At 41.2% G+C, this 23,870-nt stretch overlaps 1 protein-coding gene across 1 annotated transcript in view; it reads right to left on the reverse strand.

The window, feature by feature from the left end:
* SULF2 (sulfatase 2) overlaps nt 1-18,593 on the reverse strand; it is a 76,764-nt gene extending 58,171 nt beyond the window's left edge. The window contains exon 1 of the mRNA XM_083873228.1: nt 18,483-18,593. The gene's annotated coding sequence lies outside the window, so the exon portion shown is untranslated. The remainder of the gene's footprint in view (nt 1-18,482) is intronic.
* Nucleotides 18,594-23,870: the final 5,277 nt, after the last annotated feature.

The raw sequence follows: 23,870 nt of genomic DNA on the forward strand, positions 1-23,870 counted from the left end.
ACAATGTAATATTTTGATAGCTGGCTTCTTCTCTCCTTACCAAAAAAGTAAAATTGTATTTTTAAGAAAGTCATAGAACTCCATTTGTATTTTAAAAAAAGAGTGCATACAAACCCTTAATTTCATCTACAATATCTAACAACTTATATAATAAACAAGAGATATAATAAATATTATCAACTCTGTATGAATAGCAGTGTTTGCTTCATATTTTAGAAGAAAGTCCCCTACTTCCTCCCTCCCCCCAAGGCATAAGAGATGGCTAAATTTGTCAGGTTCTTCTACAATACAGCTAGAGGAGGAACTAAAAGTGAGAGAATTTGTGGACTTACAAATAAAGAGCTCAAGCTCCTATTGCTCTTTCCTGGAATTTTCAGCACTGTTTTTTTCTGACCCTTGACATCACATTTTGTCCTGTTTGTCCTAAGTTATGCCACCCCCATTCCGCTAACCTCAGTGCAGAATATGAGAACCACAGGAAATCAAATTAACTTTTCAAGTCACATGTTTAATTAATGTGCTTATTTTTTTTTGCATATCACATACTAAAATGTGTAACATGCTGGCAAAAGATTCTCAAGACCAAACTATGTGGACCAGTAAAACTCTGATCAGAAGTCTGTCATTTACCCTGCATCTACAGCACTTCGTTGTCAGTAACTGTTTACACTATGGCTACTATGCAGTAGTAGTTCAGGCCACATGCCCGTGACCTCTCTAGGATCTCCTGCTGGTGATTCAAATCATATATTTCGTCAAAGGCCACTGCAAACGTTCCAATATCACTTATTTTGTAAGTTAAATGGGAATATGCAAGGTGTATCATCCACAGCATGACTTTAATCTGGCACAAAGAATGCAGGTAAAGTAGTTCTGATATGAAAGGTGGCACTACTGCAGGCGAGGTGCTGTTCCCTGGCTATGTTAACTGAACAAAGATTATTAATAAACTGTTTATTAAAGCGAAGTTGACCTCTTAGAACGTGATAAATGACACAAGAAGTTCAAGAAAGGAAAATCAATAATGATGCATCTTTAAACATAGTACACATTAGCCTACATATGTGAAAACAGCATGGGGTAACTCCCCTGGCCAGATTGTCATCAGTCTGGCAAAAGGTATTGTCAAGAAGAAAGGGTCCTTTGGAAGAAATTTGAAATTGAGTATTTCAAGACTGTACCATACACACAAATTGTTTTTTAAATAGAAGTGTCTTCATCTAAATAATCCTACCAATTCAGATTGTGCATGATTTTCAGTTCTCCATTAACAAAAAAAAAAAACAACAAACCTGCCCCACAAGGAGACAACAACTAATTTTCTGATACTATGTGGCAAAGTAGTGCCAAAGTCAGATGCTGTGAAATATAACTACACTGTAAAAACAATGAAATTATCTCCCTGTTATATTTCATAATTTGAGTAAATTAAAGCAAAATGCTCAGTGCTCACACCAATCAGCAGCAGTAAATTCCAGTAAAACCAGATTTGGTTGCTTGGGTTTCATGCGGTTGACTTTATGTTGCATTGCAGGAAATCCAAGCCAAAGGATCAAGGTAGAAGATAGCTGAGTTTGTGGGCACATATCTCCTTTTTTGACAACAAACATTGTTTGAAAATACAAGCCAAACCTATTTGCTAATATGACTTGAAACGAATATTCACCATTTTGGTTCGATTCTAATGATTGACATGATTACAGCTTCAGGCAATGAATTGGTTACACAGTCGAACAGTCTGAAAAGAGCAACAGCAAAATTAATGGAAGACAGGAATGGAATAGTGGAAGCTTGTTAGTTACTTAGACCCCAGAGACCTTGAATTCCACAATTTCTGGTTCTATCATGCACTGAATCACAGAAACATCCTGAGACAACAAAAGCAATAACAAAGCACACTGTATCATAAGACACCCCTCTGACTACCAAATAGTTAATTGAAACCAACACAGTGTTGAAGATGTAACAGCAAAGTATCTAAAGCTAAAATAATAAAGTGCTGGATATAATAAAACCATTTCAGAGTGATAGTGCTGAATCATTAAACTTGGAACAACAAACTCTCCTACTACACCAAACACAGAGGTAAAGCTGGCCTTGCTCTTGCTGTCTCTGAGGTTACATGGTAGATTTTAACCACTGCTCAACAACTACAGGAGTTATGGCATATCTGCTTCTCAGTATCCACAAGGATAACTGGTCAAAAATATTCATTCAGGCAAAAAGGTCTAATACAGGCAAACAGGGAGCCCCCCTCAACTTGCTAGTGGAGCAAGTAATGCATGGGTGGCTTAGAGAAGATGTAGCTGTACACTTGTATTGCTCTTTCAGTGGCTATATACACATGCTTTTCTTGAGTCCAGTTGCATGCTGATGCAGACTCTGGCATAGAAATTGGAAATAGAAAAAAGAAAGCTCATTTTGGCAACAGGAGGCCTTCCTGAAAGCACAGTAACTGAACTCTGACACTACTCAGATTCTCTGAATCAACAGAGGCCATTCAATCTGACATCTGTTCAGCAAAGCTAATCACATTCAATGTTTAAACTTTAGAGTAGACAGTGAGATGAATTAGAAATCTGAATTCTTAGCAAGTAGAATAGGAAACCATTGGCAAGTTTTTTAAAAGCCAAAAATTCCCAAGGTTCCCTTAGATGAGGAAAATTGGAGATGTTTGCTTTGGAGTTTTAACTCTCCACTCAGCAGTGAGCAGACATATATCATCTCACTAGTTGTCAAAACAAGTAAACCACTGTCCTAACAACTCCAGTATTTGAAGCCTACTTTGTTTTGCAAATCAATTATTAAAACTGTTCTCTCATTAAAAACAGATCCTTTTCCCATTTTTCCCCCTCATTTATAGCACTACAAGTCAACTATTTTACAAAACAAGAATTATTTCCAATAAAGCAAATTAGCTGAGGTAGGTAAAACACTGAAACTTACTGACAAGAAGTTTTATGAAAAATTAAGCAGCTGATATACAGCAACATTACCAGGAGCCTCTTACTCACACTGCTTTATTTCTTAGCATGACACAGACAAGACTTTGTTTCTGAGGCATAAAGAGATTCCTAATTACATCTTCATTCTTAAGTGTACCAGGGTTTAATCTGCTTTATATGAGCTCAGATCATTATATTTAATGCTGAAAATTGTTAATTTTCTGCTTAAATTCACCAAATTACAGATGGGATTTCCTTACAATTCTTTGTTGTTTCCAATTTCTTTAAAATAAAGTGCTACACATTCTTTAGGTAGAAATTAATTGCACTACTATTCCAGTCCTCAGAGAAGGCATCTGAACAGCACCATTCTTTTAAAATTTCCATTTTATCATATTGTTAGTACGTTGGAGTGATCTTAATCCACTGTCAAAAAATTCCACATAATTGCCTGTGTATTAATGGCCTTAGGCTTTGAATACAATCACTGGTCTTTGCACACTGCATGTCACTTTTACTGCTTGTGTATTGACATTGTATCTCTTTTAGGTTCTTTTCAGCCCTTTAATGACTATGCCAATTAATAATGCATCATTCTCTCTCCTCTAGCTAATTTTAATTGCTGTAATTTATGTCCCTAGACAATTTTTGCACTACAGATGGAATCTATACAACTGTAGCCGAGTTAGAAGATCACACTATCAAGGTCCTCAGCAGATAAACAACACAATTTCCAGTGTATAGACATCATCTATAATTGACATCAATTACTGCTCGAGGAAACAAGTCATGATATCACAGGTAATAAACAAATCATTTTTATGTTCTGGAACAGTGTGCACTTCACCAGTAGGGCTGTGACTATTACAGCTTCATAGTCCTTTATGAACATACCCAGAGGCCTTGAAAGGGAAAAATCCACTTAAAATTAGCAAATAGAGAGGTTACACACTTCTTCAACAAGGCCTACACTTTTACATAGATATTCTCAGAAATACACAAACACTACCTCTGAGGCAGTATTAGAAGGCAGCATAAACACTCAGGCCTAAAGCCTGAGCAGTGCATAGAATCAGCTTCAGCTTTTTATTAAAACATATTAGCAAAGCTCATGGGCACAAAGAAAATAAAGCAGAAAGAAAAACTGTTTATCACTAATCTCTATTCAGCTCTACAGACAGCCCAAAATGAAGGGTATAACCATGAACTGTGTCCCATGTTAGATTATTATTCAGTTCATCCCTTTGCCAGTATAGGGGATGCTTCACAAATCATATTCCAGTGTTCTGCTCAGTACAGCTTACATTGATCCATAGGCCTGTAAAGTTCAGTCCCTCTGTTTTTACTGCCATCTCTTCTTACTTGCAATCCACTTCATCAAAACCATAAAGCTCCTAGTGCCAGTTGTCTCTGCTTCCTTCCAAAGCCAAGCACCTTTCTGGCCTATAACATCACAGCAGAAACATTAAGAGAACCTACAACCTGTGTGTGCTTTTAACTATGCACAGTACAATCCATTCTGCCCAGTAGAACCTCATATTGTACTAGAACACTTTTTCAAGTGCATCAGAACACATTAAAGATGTATTACAAATGTCAGTTTTGGACCAAATCATAGTTCCCCTTTCATGGAGGATGAAAGGTCAGATGAATGGTTCGACATCAATAAAGTCAGAAATCCATGAAAAAAGATGTCAGTGGCTAACTTGCTTGCTACCTCTGTAGACAAACATACACTGGATTTAACTTACTCTTACTTGGAGTTCACTGGGACACTATTGCAGATTATTTTAAGACTAGTCATCCCTCCCTGGGTTCAGGGTTGTACTGAATGAGATTAAAGATCCTGGACATAATTTTCTATTTCTGCTGTTATTTGAAGTGCTGTATTTCATAGGGGGCAGAAACATTAAAACGGCTCCCCTCAAGCACAGTAATAACCATAATTCCTGCATGACAAATGTGCACCTGGTTAAACAATCAAATAAATTTACCTCTACAAGTGTCACAGACAGTGCAATTTGTCCCAGTCATCTTTAACTGATCCTTTCTCTTTAGATAGTGTCATTTTTAATAGATGAGATGACTAAATGAAAGATAAACTGAAAAGCAAAACTTGCTGTGGCTAGCAAGGCATATATCATCATTCAATTTCCAAGCATCCACTGCAGAATTTTTAAAACAGTACATATTTTTAACTAGTCTATAGTGAACTCTATTCTTGCATATTATCCTCAGAACTCATCTAAAACACTGCACAAATTTACAGGCATCAGTAAACAAAAAAAGGTGAAATCCTTTATCACCCTGGCAATACATGTTCAGCCAAAGCATGCCAACTTGCGCAGGTGATATCCATCATTCTTCTTGATTTCTAGAAATTATCACTTTACACCTGCAGATGAAGTTTGCGTCTAATGACTTCATCATTACTGTAAATTCATTTTGAATTATTTTTTGTGCCATACATCTGAAAAATTTCCTACTGTTGTGAACTGTCATAGCAGATGAGTCAGTTAAGAGGTACACACTTTGCACTCATATCTTATTTAGCACTGCAGTTATTTCTTTTTAACTTCATGTACTGTATCTTATTCTCAAGCTGGGAGAAAGCTGAGCTTCATCTTCCTATCTGCTCATAGTTCTGACGACTTTAGTTTTCCCTCTAAGGCATAAAATGTGCAGAGATGTAACTTCTCTCAAGTCTTTCAGAATACCCTAATCCAATCTCTGCTACCTCCTTTTAGCCTCATTCCCCCCCCCACTCCTTCTCCACTTTCCAGTCTCTAATAACTAATGCATGGCTGATAGTCACTTTTCTTTCCGAATGGTATCTGGGGATAGCCAACATGTCACACCCACAAAATGAACTTTTTGCTTTCTGACTGCAGGACTCCCCTTCCCCCAAGCTGACAAATTGGGATTTTTTTTCACATAGTTACAGTCTCTGTAAGCTGCTAATGTCTCAACAAGAACCCAACTAAATAAATCATTCAAAACGAAGGAGCTGCTTAAACTGTAAGAGACCTGAAACAGCTGCTGAATTTTTAAATGCTCACATCCTCCCCTCAAAGCAATGAAATATTCTGTATAAACAAACACCAGCTCTCCAAACCTGCTGGGCTATAAGAAAACAGGCTTAAGGAAGCACAAGAGCTGGGAATTAGCAGGAATAATTAATTTTTCTTGAAGGATTGCAAGACTGCCATTAATTGCCTTGACGTGTACAGAGTGTAGGAACAGCACCAATAAAAACTGATGTTCAAATACCAACTGTACTCATCTTTTAACCACATGTCACGCATCTTGATTTTGACATAAATGTCTATTACAGAGCATGGTACTTTTATTGTGAAAATCCTTTAAGACAAAAGGTGCACTTTGGGGGAAAATGTCAGCATTATTCTGTGGACATTAACAACTATCTACTGTATTTTCCACTAGTTTTAACAACTGTTGTTCCAACTTGGAAAGACATTTTTCTTCCAAAATAAAAAAACAGTTACAGATATTTTTCTATAGGAAGCATATGCTATATTTCATTAATTTGTTATTCTGAAGTGTTAGTTTAAACTAGAATGTGCTTAAATTTTAAGATCCAGTGCAGAGCTCGCAAAAACTTGATGCTAAATTATTTACAAAACTATTTTATTCTATGGCCTAGATAATATAACATTTGAAGAAAATAAGACAAGCGAAATTTGCTACCAGTCATATTTTCATAAACACTTTGTGGACCACAAGGAATACAGTACTCTCTGCAACACACTGTCAGGTATTAATAAGCTTCTTTAACAGCTATTTCCATGCATAGCCATGACAGTAAATAGAACTTACATTGTTAGAATAATGTTTTGGTTCTCACTCTCTCAATATTCTCTAAATTGTCATGGATACTACAATTATAAAACAAAACATCTAACAAATGACAATATTCACTTCAAAGTCATTATATCACCATCTTTATATACTATTTCCTTATCAAAAAGCCACAGTTCCTAAAAATATTCTAAAGCTCAAAGAAGCTATTATTACAACAAGATTTACATGGTATAAACTGTCTATAGTTTCATCTCTAGAGTGTGACATTCTTGACTGGGAAAGATTTTCCAGGAACTTAAATCTGAATGCAGTGCTATTATAAATAATTTGCAGTTTTGGTTTCAGCCAAATCCTACATATTTGCAAGATGCTATAATTATTCATGCAAAGCAATTGATAATCTGCAGCATCTAAACCTTTTTTACATTTATATTGAACATGCAGCTTTTTCCTCTGTACCCATGTTATCTCATACCTTAGGCAAGGCAAGCACTGGAGAAGTTCCCTAATGCTACAAGTCTAAAAATGTTTCTCATTTCACATTTTAATAAAATTCATTTTAAAACCTCTTTGGGTTCTGCTTGTAGTCAACATGAAAAAAAGATGCAGAATAAAAAAGGAAGAGTTAAAGTTCAATGTGCAAGTGAATGACCAACATTTGCATATAAATTGTTTATAGGCTTTGTGCACGCATTTAAAGACACTTCACAAAAAAACTCAAAGTAATGAATTCCAAATTTCCATAACATGTATCACATTAAAACACATGGATCGTCAATTCAAGAGCAGAGATCTCTCAGTCCATCTCCTACAGAGCCATGGGGCTGGGTGTACAGCATAGTCACACATAGCAGATGATTCAAGATTCATAACCAGAATTTTTTTTAAAGTTGCCTTTCCCTTCATTATCAATCTTGAGTTTTAAAATATGTGAAGTGAACAAAACTTCAAAAGATCTCCACAAATACACATAGGAAGAAGCTTACTTGTGATACAACCAACAAGAGATACAATGGAGTAGATCTGCCTAAATGCCAACTTTTTTCCTGAATGGTAAAGAAGACATCCTCAAAGAGAAATGGTCTAAAGAGGAAAGAGTTAGTGCCTTTTCTCCTCCTACTGAATTATCCCAGTGCAACTGTACTGAAGTCACTTGACTCCAAATTAATGCCATATTCTATTCTTGTCCTGGCATACGTAGATTCATTTCGGTATTAAACTCATGGGTTTAACAGCTGCCTCTCACCTTCCAAATCAAGAATATTTTTCCATCCAGAAAACTTTCCAGCTGCAGAGTTTTACTCGGCCAGTTTGGTTTAATAGAAGAGGGACACTTGCAGGCTTCAAGACTGTTGGATGGTAAAAAAAAAAATCCTAATTATTTTACATATATTCAAGGGCTGAAATGATGAAAACTAGTTCAATAAAATTCAATACAGCCATGCTTTATTATTTCTATAAACATTCTCAATAAGGCTTTAGCATTGTATTTGATTTAGGAAAACACTGTGATATAAGGGAGTTTCTTTTTTCAATCTTGAGCATCTGCAGTGCCTGGGGAGATCACAAGGTCTTGTTAAATTCTGCCTGGAAGAAAAGTGGATTGACAGAAGTTACTTGAATTCTGCACTCTGTGTTGAAAACTACTTGGCAGATGAATTGCTGTCCTTCTCACAACTATTAGGAAGCATCAAGAGGAGAAAAGAGAAAAAGAGGCAGATAATTAAAAGCTTGGTAGTTTGTTTCAGAGTTTTTAGGTATAGTGTGTAAAAAGAAAACCATAGCAGGATAGATTTGAATACATTAAATATGTATTCAAATCTTGGGCGTAGTAATGGAATCAGTACCCATAAACAGAGCACTAACTTCCTGTAGTCCCCCTAAAGCTGTATGGCAATTTACATGTTAACTTCTGAGAAGAAGGTTTTTGAAATTATATCCATTAAGCTAAACAACTAGATTCATGAATGTCATTAACAGACAACTTATAGTCACGTTTCAAAGATTAAAATCCAGCTCTGTTTTTTACGTATTTGCCTTTCAAATATTCACATTCAGGGAAGAGAATTTCTGAAATTTCCTTCTGATATAATATTTCAGAAATGTTTTAACTTTTGCCTTTGTCACTCTCACACTTTCCTATCTTCACCTTAAAAAGTTAATCACAGTTCATTGCACTGTGAGGTACTCAGAAATTACTTGTGATAAATGAATGCATGACATCAGATTGCCCCATCAACAAGAGGGCAAAGTTATTTTTACTCACAAAACTTAACCTGAACACATTCCACATGAGAACATTATCCAGAACACAGTATAATAAATTCAGTATATTTTTCTTACTTGGTCTTGAAGGAATTCAGTTTCAGCCTTCTATCTGAAAAAGTTCTTCTTGGCTTAATAGCAGCAATTGCAAATTTGTACAAATTAATAGAAACACCAGATATATCTATACAGGAATAACTTCTCTCATTGATTTCTTTTTAATCACAAGAGATATCCCTGAGATTAGGATTTGAAATACATAAAAAGCATACTCACAACTCTTTCAAAAGTTTGCAATCTGGTTCTTTTCAACCAGGAGAAGAAATTCCCTTATAAATTTATGAATAAGGTAATTACACTGTGTGTCATTCCTATCTTGTCAGTCACAGCTGGTTTTTTCCTCTAGCAGTAGGAATATTTGGAGTTGAAACAGGCAAAGGACCCATGGAGACCACCGCCAAGTCTGAAATCCTGTTAAACAGCTAACAATACCAAAACTAACAGACCCTGACAGAATAAGCTCATAAAAAGAAAAGACCAGGGACTAAGCTGTGGGGCACTTTAACTGCCTTTATACATGGAATTCCCTGTACTCTCAGATGACTGACAGAAAAAGTTCTCATTTTCAAGATGCTCCAGTCAGTAAAGAGAGAGGGATTTACATTTCAACTTAATTTTCAAGAAAACCAAGACAGAGGATGATATTCTACATCTTCTGCTGCCACAAGAAAGACAAAACAAAACAAATCCCAGGAAAATACAGGACACTTTTACATTATTTATATTTAGGCACAAAGCCAAATTGTAACCACATAACAAACCACAACTTCAGTATTATTTCTATAGATGCACTGGTTTTTTTTCCAACTTTATGAAAAGGAGAAGGGCTGCAGTGCCCAGTAGGATGCAATGTGGTGGATCTTTTACATACATGCTCTTAAAACAGAGGAAAAAATCAGTTTAACCACCAGGTAGAATATCACTAAAGTCCCATTTGGATGGCAGTGGTTTCACAGCAAGCAACACCACAGTACAGTGTTGTCTCAAGAATGTTTTTATTATGCTCAATGTGCTTTACAGGTAACAAGGAAATGAGGACAGATAAGTCCAGTTCTCCAGATAAGGCCAGTTCTTCCCAGTTGGCGCAGGTAGCTGATCTCAAGAGAAATTTCAGAACATACCCATGGCATATACCAAGCAAAGACACCAATGATTTGGTGTGGTACCCTAAGCCATCTGACTGAACAGACCAAGCTCCCAAGAGTCTGTTCATGGGAATTTCTCCCGTTCCTCTAGATATTGCATATTTGTACGTATCACCACCAAGAAGCAATTCTTATGTCATAAAAAGTCCCAAAATAAAACAAGTGTCTGAACAAGTCTCCTGTAACAGCCCAAAATTCCACACTCCCCTGCCAAACCCATATTTCTACACAGATAACAAAGAACTCAGGGTTGCTGTAGAAGTGTTCCCATCAGCTTTTTGCAGAGCATTCAGTAAGTCATTCCTAGCTGTTCCTGTTCCTGCCATAGGCAAAACAAAAAACTAAGTAAGGATTTTATCTCCAAAGGAAATTTGTGGTAAAAGCTTCAAGGAACAGACAGCACAGAAAGGACTGGCTCTAGAACAGCTGTTTCTCAAGGGCTCACCCTGTAAGCACTCAATGCTCCAATGGTCAGGAAATGTTCAGGTTGTTTTGGATTATCCACTACTTAATAGATCTGTGACACAGACAGTATGAACTGCTGCTACAAATGGGTGTGAATAATCATTCCCTGTTTTTCAGCTGATTGTTTTATAACTTCACTTCCTTAAAAAGAACATATACTTCATGGATGAGCCCACCCAGATGCCAGAGAATCCCATTTGCATCAGAAAAGTGGTATTCAGATCTGCACCTAGACAAGATCTTCAGTATTATTTTATGGTTATATTCAGATTTATTTGCATAACACAGCCATTCAATAATAGAATGGAATCAGTTGCAAACTTCTCTGCCAACATCTGTACTGCTCCTAGCTTAATTTAAAGCACAAAAAAGAGAGGAGCTCCTGGGAAGCTGCCAGCAGTAATGTACTCCTGCACTTTAAGCAAATAGTTTGTTTCCTCTACAGGAGACAGATCAATAATCGAGAAACAAAAACAAAATCAAGAAAAGCTAAAAGCTTAGTCATGTAAATCAGGGTGGAGGAAAAGTGAAAGAAAGCTCCTCATTGGCATTCTACAACTTCTGCAGACCCCCATGGCCCATTAGCTAATTTCTGTTAAAACACAGAGCTCTGGAATGATAAATGCCAGTGGCACATTTCTAAAGGTTTGTGGTTACTGAAATAAACATGTCCCTGTTCCCAGGACACCAAGAGACAGAAAATTAACCAGAGGTTAACTGGGTCATTAGCTATAGCACAATATAGGTCACTGCAGATTCAATTTAGTTTGTATTCCGCTAAAGAATCAAATACAGCAACCAGTTCTCACAGCAGGAAAGCAAGTAACTTATCAGCACGCTGATGTATCTTAGATACCAGGGCACCATGTCTGTCATGATTCATACCACTTTTAACTGATGTCACATTATTTTGATGAAACAAAATACAGTGTCTGCACACATGCATACAACTTAAATCGTTCTGAATCTAAGTATTCAAATACACGCACAAATACTGAATATTTAACATCGTATGCAGTCTAGGGTTTTGAATTCTAGGGTTTTTATGCACTGAAAAATATTTAAGTAAGCTTTTCCTCCAAAACAAGGTTGGAAAGAAAGTAGTCAATACACAGGTCTAAAAAAAAAAAGTCATGTGGGTTAAGAAAAAACCCAGAACATTAGGTTTTAATGACTTTGATCAGCACCTAAATAACATATATAAGTATTTTGTCCCAATATAGTCTCTTATGAACAACAAACCTCAGCACCTCTAACATGAGAAGCCCAATATTCCAAACACTGCAAGAATTGGCAATACTAAATAAATATTTAGAACCTGTTTGTACCCAACAGATTTGCATCAGTCTGCACTAAAGAAGAGGGTTCTGAAAGACCGAATGAATTACCAAGAATCCTATATAATGTATTTCAAACCAGTGGGGTTGATTTATTTTTTTTTTTAGTAGATTGATCTTAAGGTCTTGAAACAGGATTAGATAGAATGAAAAAAGTAAATAGATTAAAGCAAGAACTTCAAAACCTTTAATTCTCTGCAGTAACTTTTTTCTATTATAAGCATGTAGCTTTCCTAAAATTCAGAGACATACAGCACCTGCATTAGTAACCTATAAACCTAACACTTTTCTTCACTTCATGCAGAGCTACAGAAATGCATTCTCCTGCCAGAACTTGCATCAATATCACAATTGGAAAAAAAAAATCAGTGTTTAACAAAATTCTATTCTGTAGTAATATTCAGTCTAGCTTCATAATCATGTGAATGCATGATTTCTGCAGCACAGGGTTTCTAGAGCAGATGATGTAAAACATAACAACATTTAGACATCAGAAGAACCACCAAGCAAATCGTCTCCCAATACAATATGGTTTCCATACCATATGCTTTGGTGTCGTTGTTTGGAATTTGCCTTCCCCCCATCCTCCAGCAGATGATGTGGAATGTTCAGTAAAATCTAAAATTTATAGCCAGCTAAATGTTATTATGCTCCTGAGACATCTTTTTACAATACAGTAGTAAATCAACCCATAAAAGGCTTCCTGGGAAATTAGTTTATTAAGTGCCTCAGCTCTATGCCTATTAAGAGCCAAAGAAATCCTTACCATATTCCAACTTAACACAATAACCTTCACAATATACAAACACATTCATAGAGAAGCAATTCTAAATGCTGCTGCTCCTGAATACAAAGTTTACTTGGGACTTAGAATATAGTTTTAAATTAACAAGTCTTACTTTTTCAAAAACTAAGTCACAATCATTAAGTGTTTTCTTTCATTGGAAATGTTATCTTTCAACCTGCCATTTTTCTAACAATTTCCTCTCTTTTTCATCTGTCTTTTTTTCCTCAACAATCTTATTCTAATCATAATTACACACATATCTTCAAGTTAGTTCCCTTCTCTTTATATCACCTTACTGATCCATACTCAACAAAGAACTCAAAACTGCAAACTACCACCCAGAAGAAGCTTCAAGAATTTTTGTGAAAGCACAATCCAAACATAAATTGCCAAGAATTGTTAAAACAGCAGTACAGGTTCAATTTAGTGAAAACATACATTTATAGACAAAGAAATTCCATCAAGGGTTACTAATTGTGACATGTAAACCCAGCACAACTCACAGAATTGCTTCTCAGTATCCTATCTCTTTACATCCATATTCTTGTTACACGCTAAAGTACCTATTATCAGCCGCAACAAGCGACAAGACACTGAGCTTGTCAGGCCTCTGTAACTGCCTTGGTGTGAGAATAAGAATACTGGATTAGGCCAGGCTGTTACTTATCTGCAGTGGCCCAGTACTAGCCTTACTTCTGAGATTCTGAAACAGGTATTTTTTAAGTACACCAATAAAACACACACCAAGTTATTTTCCAATTTCTGCTGATACAAACTGAGGTACTCCATTGTTCAAAACATGTTTTCATCACTTTCTGTATATGCATGATAATATTGTTTATAAACCCACCCTCAAATAAAGTCTTGAAACCAGATATGCACCATCCTTGGTCTATTTAGTAAGGTAGAAATGGATAATGTTGTGCACCCCAACTAGGTACACATGAATATAGCTAGGAAAGTGGCTACGGTAGCATGTTCTCTCTCTCTTCTTTTCTGTCATTTAAATAGACTAACTACTTCGAAATTGTCACACAAGTTTTTCTAAAGGAAAGAAATATCAAGGGACTCAAGAAGAAGTCTGACAGATCAGAAGAATTTGCAGCAAACTGCATTGTATTGGAAGAGATTTTTAGCTCAGCCTTGCATTTTCTGCAACTTACACACCATGAACAGGATTACTGTAATATCATGACTAAATCCTACTTCAGAAATAAAACAAGTTCCTATCTGCAGTAACTAATTTCACCTTGGAACTCCATTTAAGGCTCCTACCACAAAGAACAGTTGACATCTTCTGCAGAGGTTTCCACTTAAGTACAATAACTTCTCTGTGGTTTCTACAGAATACACCCTAACAAAGGAAAGAAGATAACACAGAACAAGTTTAACATTTTTTTCTTTAATGACAGATAATATAATAGAAAAAGTAAATTTGGACTATTTCCTTCAGAACGCAGTGCAACACTGGAGATACATTTAACCAAGAGGAATCAGACACTCTTCCTAAGGCTACTGTAAAACAGGAACAGAATCTGGGATAAGAGGTTCAAAGGAAGCTACTTCCCCAGCTGATGATCTTCCCTTCTGGGGCAGCCCAGTACAGAAGGTGAATACAACAAACATTTGGAATACTGTTCTGCAGTATCAGGTTCTATTCTATAACCTTTCTAGATGTAGCAGGAGTTCACTCAAAGGCAAATTAATTTACAGAACACATTATTTTTGCCTTCCCCCCCCCGCCCCATCTCCCCACAAATGTTTCATTTCTTCTGATTGATTCCTCTACTGGAAACATTTCTTCAGCTTGTCAGAATAGTGAAGGGCAGGATTACACAATACAATTTTCTGGGATGCTGACATACACTCAAATATTTCATTTTAATTGACTTGAACTTAATAAGCTTAGTTTGTGCTGTGCAAAATAAATCAAAACTAGACAGTCCACTTTCTCAGTGTATAAAAAAGGGATACGAAATAGCAGAAATCAAGAGTATAAACCTGGTGTGTTGTGGTTCAGTATTTTAAAATCCTGATCTGCTAATCGTGACACTTTTCTCACCAGAACATAAAAATTAAGACTATGATCAAGTGTCAAATTAACTGAGTCACTGAGATAAATCCAGAGCAGATTTTTTGAAAATTGAGACCAGACATTTGAAAGACATTTACCTGTCCTTACCTATGATGCTTTCAAATTTTATTTCAGGCTTGGTTTGAGGATTTTAATTCAAAAGCACAACCGAAAAAATTGTTTAATATTACACCTCATAACTACACTGCATTCCTTAAGATTAATGACATATGCGCTGCACACCAGTGCCAATGAGATATTTAAGTTTATGTTGCTATGCACACATGTCTATAAGGATAATCAGCATACTGAAAAATTGTGACCTTGGTTTAGATTTGTTTTAAATCAAAACCATTTTGCAACCGTGGTTTCCAATGGAGGCTGGGTGCTCAACACCAACCATCTTGTGTTTATTTAGTAATGCAGAATGGCACCTATCTAGACACCAGCTGATGAGGATGAAGCTGCTTAGCATACACTAACATGCAAATTAAGAGCTCAAATTTAGTGTTAATAGCTTCTCTGCTTCTGACATAAAATTTCCTTACTACATAGTCCCCATTAAATTTCCTCACACATGTAATTAAAGTAAGGGACTAACTTAGCTTTATCCACCACAGCAGCCATGAAATATTTTTGATAGTTACACGTTAAATCTTCCAGTAATGCTTAATATTTTTGAAATTTAATATAATTGTTCTTTTAATTGCTTGTAACATCTCCATTCTTGCAAAGACTAGCAAAAAAAATTGAGGTATCTGAAAATTATTTTTGTAATTTTGAAAATGACTATCAAGGCTGTCTGATTCTTTTCAAACTGCAGCCACATTACAAGATAAAAGCAAGATGAAGTCACAGTAACTTCAGCTGTACGTTTAATGAGATAAATGGCACTGGCTGAAATATAGTAGTCAGTCACACTTTAGAATATGGGTGCAGAAGCTATAAAATATACTTTAAACTGTACTAGGTAATAAGCTACTCTAAATGCATCACATTGTTGAAGCTTTTATGTTCTGTAGCTAGTGAGGTTAGTACTCCAACGTGACACTACAAATCCTTACTCTGCTGGAGACAGGAAGAGTAAAAATCACAAGGATTATCTGAAACTAGATTAAGCCTCTCCCTAAAGGCCATCCCTAAAGCCATGGTTAATGCATTCACCAATTAAACATGTAAGTTAGTATTACATGTAGCCATCTGATGGAAAAGGACTTAACAAGTGAACTAAAACTGTTAAAAATGAAAAAGTAAGACAGTATCAACATTTTCCAGAAGATTACAAGAGAAGTAAACTGAGACTACAATACTTTTCTACAGTGAAGTGCTGGACTACTTGCCTAACAAAACCAGGACAAATACAATTTGACAGCAGTGCCCAAACAAAAGGAAGACACCAACATGTGTATTAAGTATGTAAAACAGTCACCAGCTTTTTTTACAGAGGTGAAAATGAATCCTCTGTTGCTTAGAGGGGAACATTTTTGTCTTGCCATAGAATAGCTTCCAAAAGAATATTTACATTTTTCTACAACCTGTAATTTTCTCATTTGTCAGGGCCCCAAGATCTTTACTGCACACAGAATGTTTGCAAACGTTTAATGATTGTTTTACCAAACAAATGTCACAGTCTGAATAAAAAGATAAATTAATATTGCTGATGTTGCTAACTTAACACCATTAATGTCACACTGTGAACACCTACAGAACCTACAGGGTCTTGTATTGTATGTAAGGTTGGCTGGTTGCAAGTCTGCTCTCCAGCAGACTGCACCGAGAAGATAATCCATGCAAATATCACAGGGAAGGTAATGCAATAAAAATTTTAATGATTGCTTTGATCTTAGAGTGAGACTATCAGACGCGTGACTAAAGACAGATGATTAGATAGGGATTTAGATGTACTAGTTAGAACTCATTTATCTGCTCTTACGGATGCCTCCACCTTCACCAGTGTGCTAGGATCTGGAGCAGTTGGAAGACCCCAACTGGGCCACAGACCCCATTGCCCCATGATACTGCTAGGTGTCCAACAAGAGATGAAGATTTACCCAGGGACTTAGAAGGCAGAAGACACATTGCAGTGTTGTCTTTGATGGCAACCATATCGTCCCACCCTTCCGTATGCACAACCAAGTAACATTTTGTGAAGTGATTTGTCTCTGCACATATTACCTATGAAAAAAAGCTTCCTAAGAGCAGAAACATATCATTTTTCTCTAAACCACTCAAGTCTTCCACACTGACTACTTCTTTCTCCCTCTGATAAAGAATGGATGACATAAAGGAGTCCAGTTATTTTAGAATTCCTTCAAATGATGCTGTACTGTAATATAAGGGAAAATAAAAAATTAAGTACTTGTCTTCTTATCATGCACCTACCAAGTATTTGTTGTACCAAGCATTTGAAGTATTGAAACGTTAGTTCTTAGGATTTGGGTACCTTAACTTTCCTTAGAAGCAACCTGTGATTTCCCAGAGTGCCTATTTCAGTCACAGAAGTAAAATGTATGAGTTTAGCATTTTAAAAAACCCCACCTAACCCTAACCCCACCTCCTGTCCTTTTTGAGTTGTGTTCTTTCTGTCCATTGTAAGGCAGAAACTCTGGGGTAGCATGCAAGGATAACACTGCAAAAAAACATGCTCTGAGAATAAAAACTATTGCACTGCAGATTAATTTTGGAATGCAGCTGCCACTTAACCAATTTAAGGACTTTTCACAACTCTCTGATGGTATAAGAAGACATTCACTATTAATAGGGAAAAAACCACCAAAATCTAATTTATTGCCATGGTAAAAGTTTCAGAAATAACATAGTATTTTTACCATTAATTTCCTACTGAATTTAACATTAGTCACAGAAAAGCATAACCACTTACGCTTTCATTCACACATCTGAAGGTTGGAGAAAACAAAGGAGATGACACAGATGCTGCACCTCTGCATGCTTTAACATTCGTACATATTTTTAAAACAAAACAACAACAACCAAAAATAAAAATTAGCTAATCAGAGTCTTACTTACAGCTCAGCCAGATTTATGCCTGGTGCCTTGCAGGGCTGTTGAACAGCCCAGCACAGGGCTAGAAATCCTAAGTTTTTAGTACAGCACGTTATTTATCACCGCCTCTCAGACTGACCTTGGGCAAGTCACTTCCCCCGCATCTCAGCTCCCCACCTGACAGTCCGTCCTCCGCTCCCCGCCGGGTGCCGAGGACAGAAACCCGGTGATTACTGACTACAAGTGGCTCTGCATGGATGAAGCTGGAATAAAGGGAAAGGGGGAGCGGGAATGGGGAGCGGGGGTTTCCCCTCACCTACAGGTGACGAAAACTCCCCCGGCACGGATCCCGTCTCCCCGCCGGGGGCGAACCCCCCGGCCCTTCCCGTGCCCCTGGCGCACCGGTTACACTGGGGGAGGCGGCGGCGCCGGTTCCCGGCCCCGAGCGCGGGCGGCGGCCGCGCCCTCCGGGCCTCGCGCCCCCAGGGCCTCCCGCCCGCCGCCGGAGCGGTCCCGCGGGCCCCGGCCGGCTGCGCCAGGATGCGGCGCCGCTCGCAGCCCCGCCGGGCGGACACTCACAGGTGCTAGAGCCGCGAGAGGCGATCAGCGTTCCGGAGCGCAGGTGGTCTCGGCACCCCGGCGGGAGGAGAGCGAGCCGGGCTGTGGGCGCTGCGCTCCCGCCGCGGAGCCGCCACTGCGGCGCGCCCGCCCGCCCGCCCTTTCCCGCGCCGCTGGCCAATGCGGGCCGCACCAGGAGCCGGCTCGAACCATCTGTTGCCAGGCGCCTCCCCCAGCCCTTCGCCGGGGGCTCCCGCCCAGGCGCAGCCGAGGAGGGGGAAGCCTGCAGGGAGCTCGCAGCCTCCGCACGGCGCTCTCCGCCCTGAGCATCCCAGGGGCTGCGGCCGTGCCCCGCCTCCTTCTCCCTCCCCGAGAATCGCCTCGTCCCAGGGCGGGCTCTGGCCCCTCACGGCGGGCTCTGCCCGCTCCGCGCCCGGCTCCCCTCACGGCGGGCTGAGCTCCTCTCAGGGCGGGCCCGGTTCCCCTCAGGGCGGGCTCTGCCCCCTCCCCGCCCGGCTCCCCTCAGGGCGGGTTCTGTTCCCCCCACGGTGGGTTCGGTTCCCCTCATGGCGGGCTCTGCCCTCTCCGCGCTCGGTTCCCCTCAGGGCGGGCCCGGTGTCCCCTCACGGCGGGCTCGGTTCCTCTCACGGCGGGCTGAGCTCCCCTCACGGCGGGCTGTGCCCCTCCCCGCCCGGCTCCCCTCAGGGCGGGCTCGGTTCCCCTGACGGCGGGCGCGGTTCCCCTCAGGGCGGGCTCGGTTCCCTCACGGTGGGTTCGGTTCCCCTCACGGCGGGCTCTGCCCCCTCCGCGCCCGGTTCCCCTCACGGCGGGCTGAGCTCCCCTCACAGCGGGCTGTGCCCCTCCCCGCCCGGCTCCCCTCAGGGCGGGCTCGGTGTCCCCTGACGGCGGGCCCGGTTCCCCTCAGGGCGGGCCCGGTTCCCCTCAGGGCGGGCTCTGCCCCCTCCCCGCCTGGCTCCCGTCAGGGCAGGCCCGGTTCCCCTCAGGGCGGGCTGAGCTCCCCTCACGGCGGGCTCGGTGTCCCCTCAGGGCGGGCTGAGCTCCTCAGGGCGGGCTGAGCTCCTCAGGGCGGGCTCGGTTTCCCCTCAGGGCAGGCCCGGTTCCCCTCAGGGCGGGCTCGGGTTCCCCTCAGGGCGGGCTGAGCTCCCCTCACAGCGGGCTGTGCCCCTCCCCGCCCGGCTCCCCTCAGGGCGGGCTCGGTGTCCCCTGACGGCGGGCCCGGTTCCCCTCAGGGCGGGCTCTGCCCCCTCCCCGCCTGGCTCCCGTCAGGGCAGGCCCGGTTCCCCTCAGGGCGGGCTGAGGTCCCCTCACGGGGGGCTCGGTTTCCCCGCAGGGCGGGCTCGGTGTCCCCTCAGGGCGGGCTGAGTTCCCCTCACGGGGGGCTCGCTGTCCCCTCAGGGCGGGCTCGCTGTCCCCTCGGGGCAGGCCCGGTTCCCCTCAGGGCGGGCTGAGCTCCTCAGGGCGGGCTCGGTGTCCCCTCAGGGCGGGCTCGGGTTCCCCTCAGGGCGGGCTGAGCTCCCCTCACGGCGGGCTCGGGTTCCCCTCAGGGCGGGCTGAGCTCCCCTCACGGCGGGCTCGGTGTCCCCTCAGGGCGGGCTGAGCTCCTCAGGGCGGGCTGAGCTCCTCAGGGCGGGCTCGGTTTCCCCTCAGGGCAGGCCCGGTTCCCCTCAGGGCGGGCTCGGGTTCCCCTCAGGGCGGGCTGAGCTCCCCTCACGGCGGGCTCGGTGTCCCCTCAGGGCGGGCTGAGCTCCTCAGGGCAGGCCCGGTTCCCCTCAGGGCGGGCTGAGCTCCTCAGGGCGGGCTCGGTTTCCCCTCAGGGCAGGCCCGGTTCCCCTCAGGGCGGGCTCGGGTTCCCCTCAGGGCGGGCCCGGTTCCCCTCAGGGCGGGCTCGGTGTCCCCTCACGGCGGGCTGAGCTCCTCAGGGCGGGCTCGGTGTCCCCTCAGGGCAGGCTCGGTTCCCCTCAGGGCGGGCTCGGTGGCCCCTCACGGGGGGCCCGGTGTCCCCTCAGGGCGGGCCCGGTGTCCCCTCAGGGCGGGCTCGGGTTCCCCTCAGGGCGGGCTCTGTTCCCCTCAGGGCAGGCCCGGTGTCCCCTGACGGCGGGCTCTGTTCCCCTCAGGGCGGGCTCGGGTTCCCCTCACGGCGGGCTGAGCTCCTCAGGGCGGGCTCGGGTTCCCCTCACGGCGGGTTGAGCTCCCCTCAGGGCGGGTTGAGCTCCCCTCAGGGCGGGCTCGGTGGCCCCTCACGGGGGGCTCGGTTCCCCTCAGGGCAGGCCCGGTTCCCCTCACGGCGGGCTCTGTTCCCCTCAGGGCGGGCCCGGCTCCCCTGAACAGCCGCCTCGGGAGGGGCAGGTGCGGCAGCGAGGGCGACGGGGGGCCCAGGGAGCAAGAGCTACATATGGGACTTATCCTCCCTCAGGTGTGCAGGCGGTAAAGTCCCGACCTGATAAAATTTTTGCACTTCCCGACCAATAGCTAGAATTCTCCACATGGAATTGCACGGAGGAATGTGTCTCGTCCAGTGTCAGAAACAGGGCTAAAATCTGTCTCTGTTTAAACTTAGACATCTCTTGTGAGCAAGCTCTCCCAAAAGAGTCAAGTCTCTTTCTCTATTTAACGGGTTTGAGTTTTAGCCTTTCACGTTCCTAGTCGGAGGGTTTCCCACAAACATGAGGACAATCTATGTGCCCCGCCCTTTATTTTGGGTCTCCACCCCAGGCAACAGTAGTTGAGATACAGTGCAGATGTAGAATTTCACAAAAGCAGTGTGATAGTTCCTGTTTTACTTCTCTTTTTGTATTAATAATTTCCTGGTTAAAGTGCCTATGTTTCCTGTTGATTCTAGAGAAAATCCACGGACTAAGACACTAGCTTTATTCCAGCAGTATTCTTGAGTAATATTTTTAGTAAGTCATGTCAAGACAAAGATGCAAATTTATCTCAGCTTTCAACAACTTAAGAAAATAATCTTGAGATTCATGCTATGTAAAGGAACAAAGGTGCATTTCTTTAATGGGTTAACACAAGTTCTAATTTTGTCTATTTTTTTTTTTTTTCATTTTTGAAACGGTCAGATTCTTATTTCTCACTAGTACAGTGTCAAATTATGTATTTAAAACCAAAGTATGGAGCAGACACAATTTGCAGGACTTGAAGATTTGATGTACAATCAATTTTATGATGGGGCGAATGTCAAAGGGCCAAAATAAACTGGATAATCTTGCATTTAAATTAATCATACATCCTTTTATTATATAAAAAACTATTCCTGGAAGCCAACCAGCTGTATTTTATACTAATGCTGTTATGACATGGCTTGTATGTGGTTCAATATGTTACTCCAACTTTTAAAGATGGGATCTATTTCTCGCCCACTAGGAAAGTTTTATCTTTGCATTAAAGGGCCTCAACAGAGCTGAGCTTTATCTTATTATTCCAAAAACAAAACAAAACAAAAAAAAAAAAAAAAAAAAAGTACACAATATTAAGTGATTACAATCTTTCTTGTGAGACTCCAAATGGATGAAATTTTGTCCTCAATATGCATGTGTAATGCCTCTAAATCTGAAGGGACAATTTGTCATTTCAAGATATTTTTAAGGAATGATTTCTATATAGTTATAATTACCAGAATGATAAATTGGCTAGTGAATCTTCCATTAATCTTACAAAGCTATGCTCAAGCCTGTTATTCCCATATATATTCCAATCAAGACTGATCATAATAATTTAGTGAGATATGATGTCTAACATTAATGCAAGGTTTAGCCTAACTACTTTAAGGATGTTATTATTGATTTTATTAATATATAGAAATTCCTTCTAACAGCTTCAACAAATCGAACTAGGTACCAAACACATGCATGAAAAATTGCTCTTCACTGGAGTGAAGAGCATGCTGTTGTCATATATGAAAGACAAAGGATGGCTGGAAATAAAACTACATATAGGTGTACAACTGACCTCTGAAACAGTGAAAATACAGGTAACTTGTTCAATTGTACAAGAAATTTTGGCAAAGTCTAAAAGCATAGACAGGTAAGTGTGTCTCCGTCCACTTCTATAATAAACAATGCTGGTAAATATAAAAACTTACATGTTAAGTCTCAAACTAATATTTCTCTATTGAGTGGTTTAATTTACAAAATTATTACAGCAAAGGCAGTTGCTTACCTTTTTAAAATATGTATTATTTCTGCTTGCTAATTACCCTTTTATTATTTTTTGTATAGATTAACAATATGACCAATTCTGTGTGCATACACCATGCATGTATGTTATGGATGTTAAGGGCAAGATCAATTTAGGGTTTTTCTTATGTATTTTTACTTGTCTCTTCCTTGGAATGTGACCTTGGGCAGTTTGCTGAACTTGCCTGTGAATCTTTCTTTCATCTGTGAGATCTGGGATAGTCAGGCTTGAAGAAGGGCACTTTATTAGTAATAGTATTTTGTGAATTTATTTAGCTATAAAAAATTAACTAGTAAATAACATATTTGAATACAGGCATTGGATGGATCACTGTGCATCATAACATGTGGCAATCTGTGTCACAGTGCAGAAAGCAGCCATAGCCCAGGCTGCACCAACAGCTGGGTGACCAGCAGGTCAAGGGAGGTGATTCTCCTCCTCCACTGCTCCTGTGGGATTCCTCCTGGAGTGCTGCATCCAGCTCTGACACTCCCAGCACAAGGAGGTTGTGGACCTGCTGGAGCCCCTCTGGAGACAGACTGGGAGAACTGGGGGTGTTCAGCCTGGAGAAGAAAGGTTCCGGAGAGTCTTTAGAGACCCTTTCACTGCTTAAAGGGCTCCAAGAGAGCTGGAGAGTGACTTCAGACAAGAGGCTGGAGTAACAGGACAGGGCGGAATGGCTTTCCACTGACACAGGGCAGGATTAGATCCGTATTAAGAAGAAATTCTTCCCTCTGAGGGAGGTGAGGCACTAGCACAGGTTACCCAGAGATGCTGTGGATACCCCATCTCTGGAAGTGTTCAAGGCCTGCCTGGATGAGGATTTGAGCAACCTGGAAGCAGTCCCTGCCCATGGCAGAGGGGCTGGAACTAAATTATCTGTAATGTCCCTGCCAACAAAAACCATTCTATGATTCTAGGATAACAGCATTTTCTCCTTTTCATTCTAAGCAGCAGATATTTGGCAGTCTATAGAGTGTAAAATAAGGTTTAAAATCTAGCCAGTGTTTTTGTCAAATATAGTAAACATCTTAAAATCATCAAAGATCCTGTGTGAAAATTGTTTAGAGAATAACCTTTTTTTCATTGGCTAAGCAGTACATTAACATTGTGTGCAGAGGTAAAGCTGCAAGCAATTATAGTTCAGAAGACCAAAAATGGAGAATGAACAGGTTTCCTCAGAGTTCACAATGAAAAACACTG

Source organism: Zosterops lateralis, assembly GCF_965231275.1.
Source record: "Zosterops lateralis genome assembly, chromosome: 16".
Classification (NCBI taxonomy): domain Eukaryota; kingdom Metazoa; phylum Chordata; class Aves; order Passeriformes; family Zosteropidae; genus Zosterops; species Zosterops lateralis.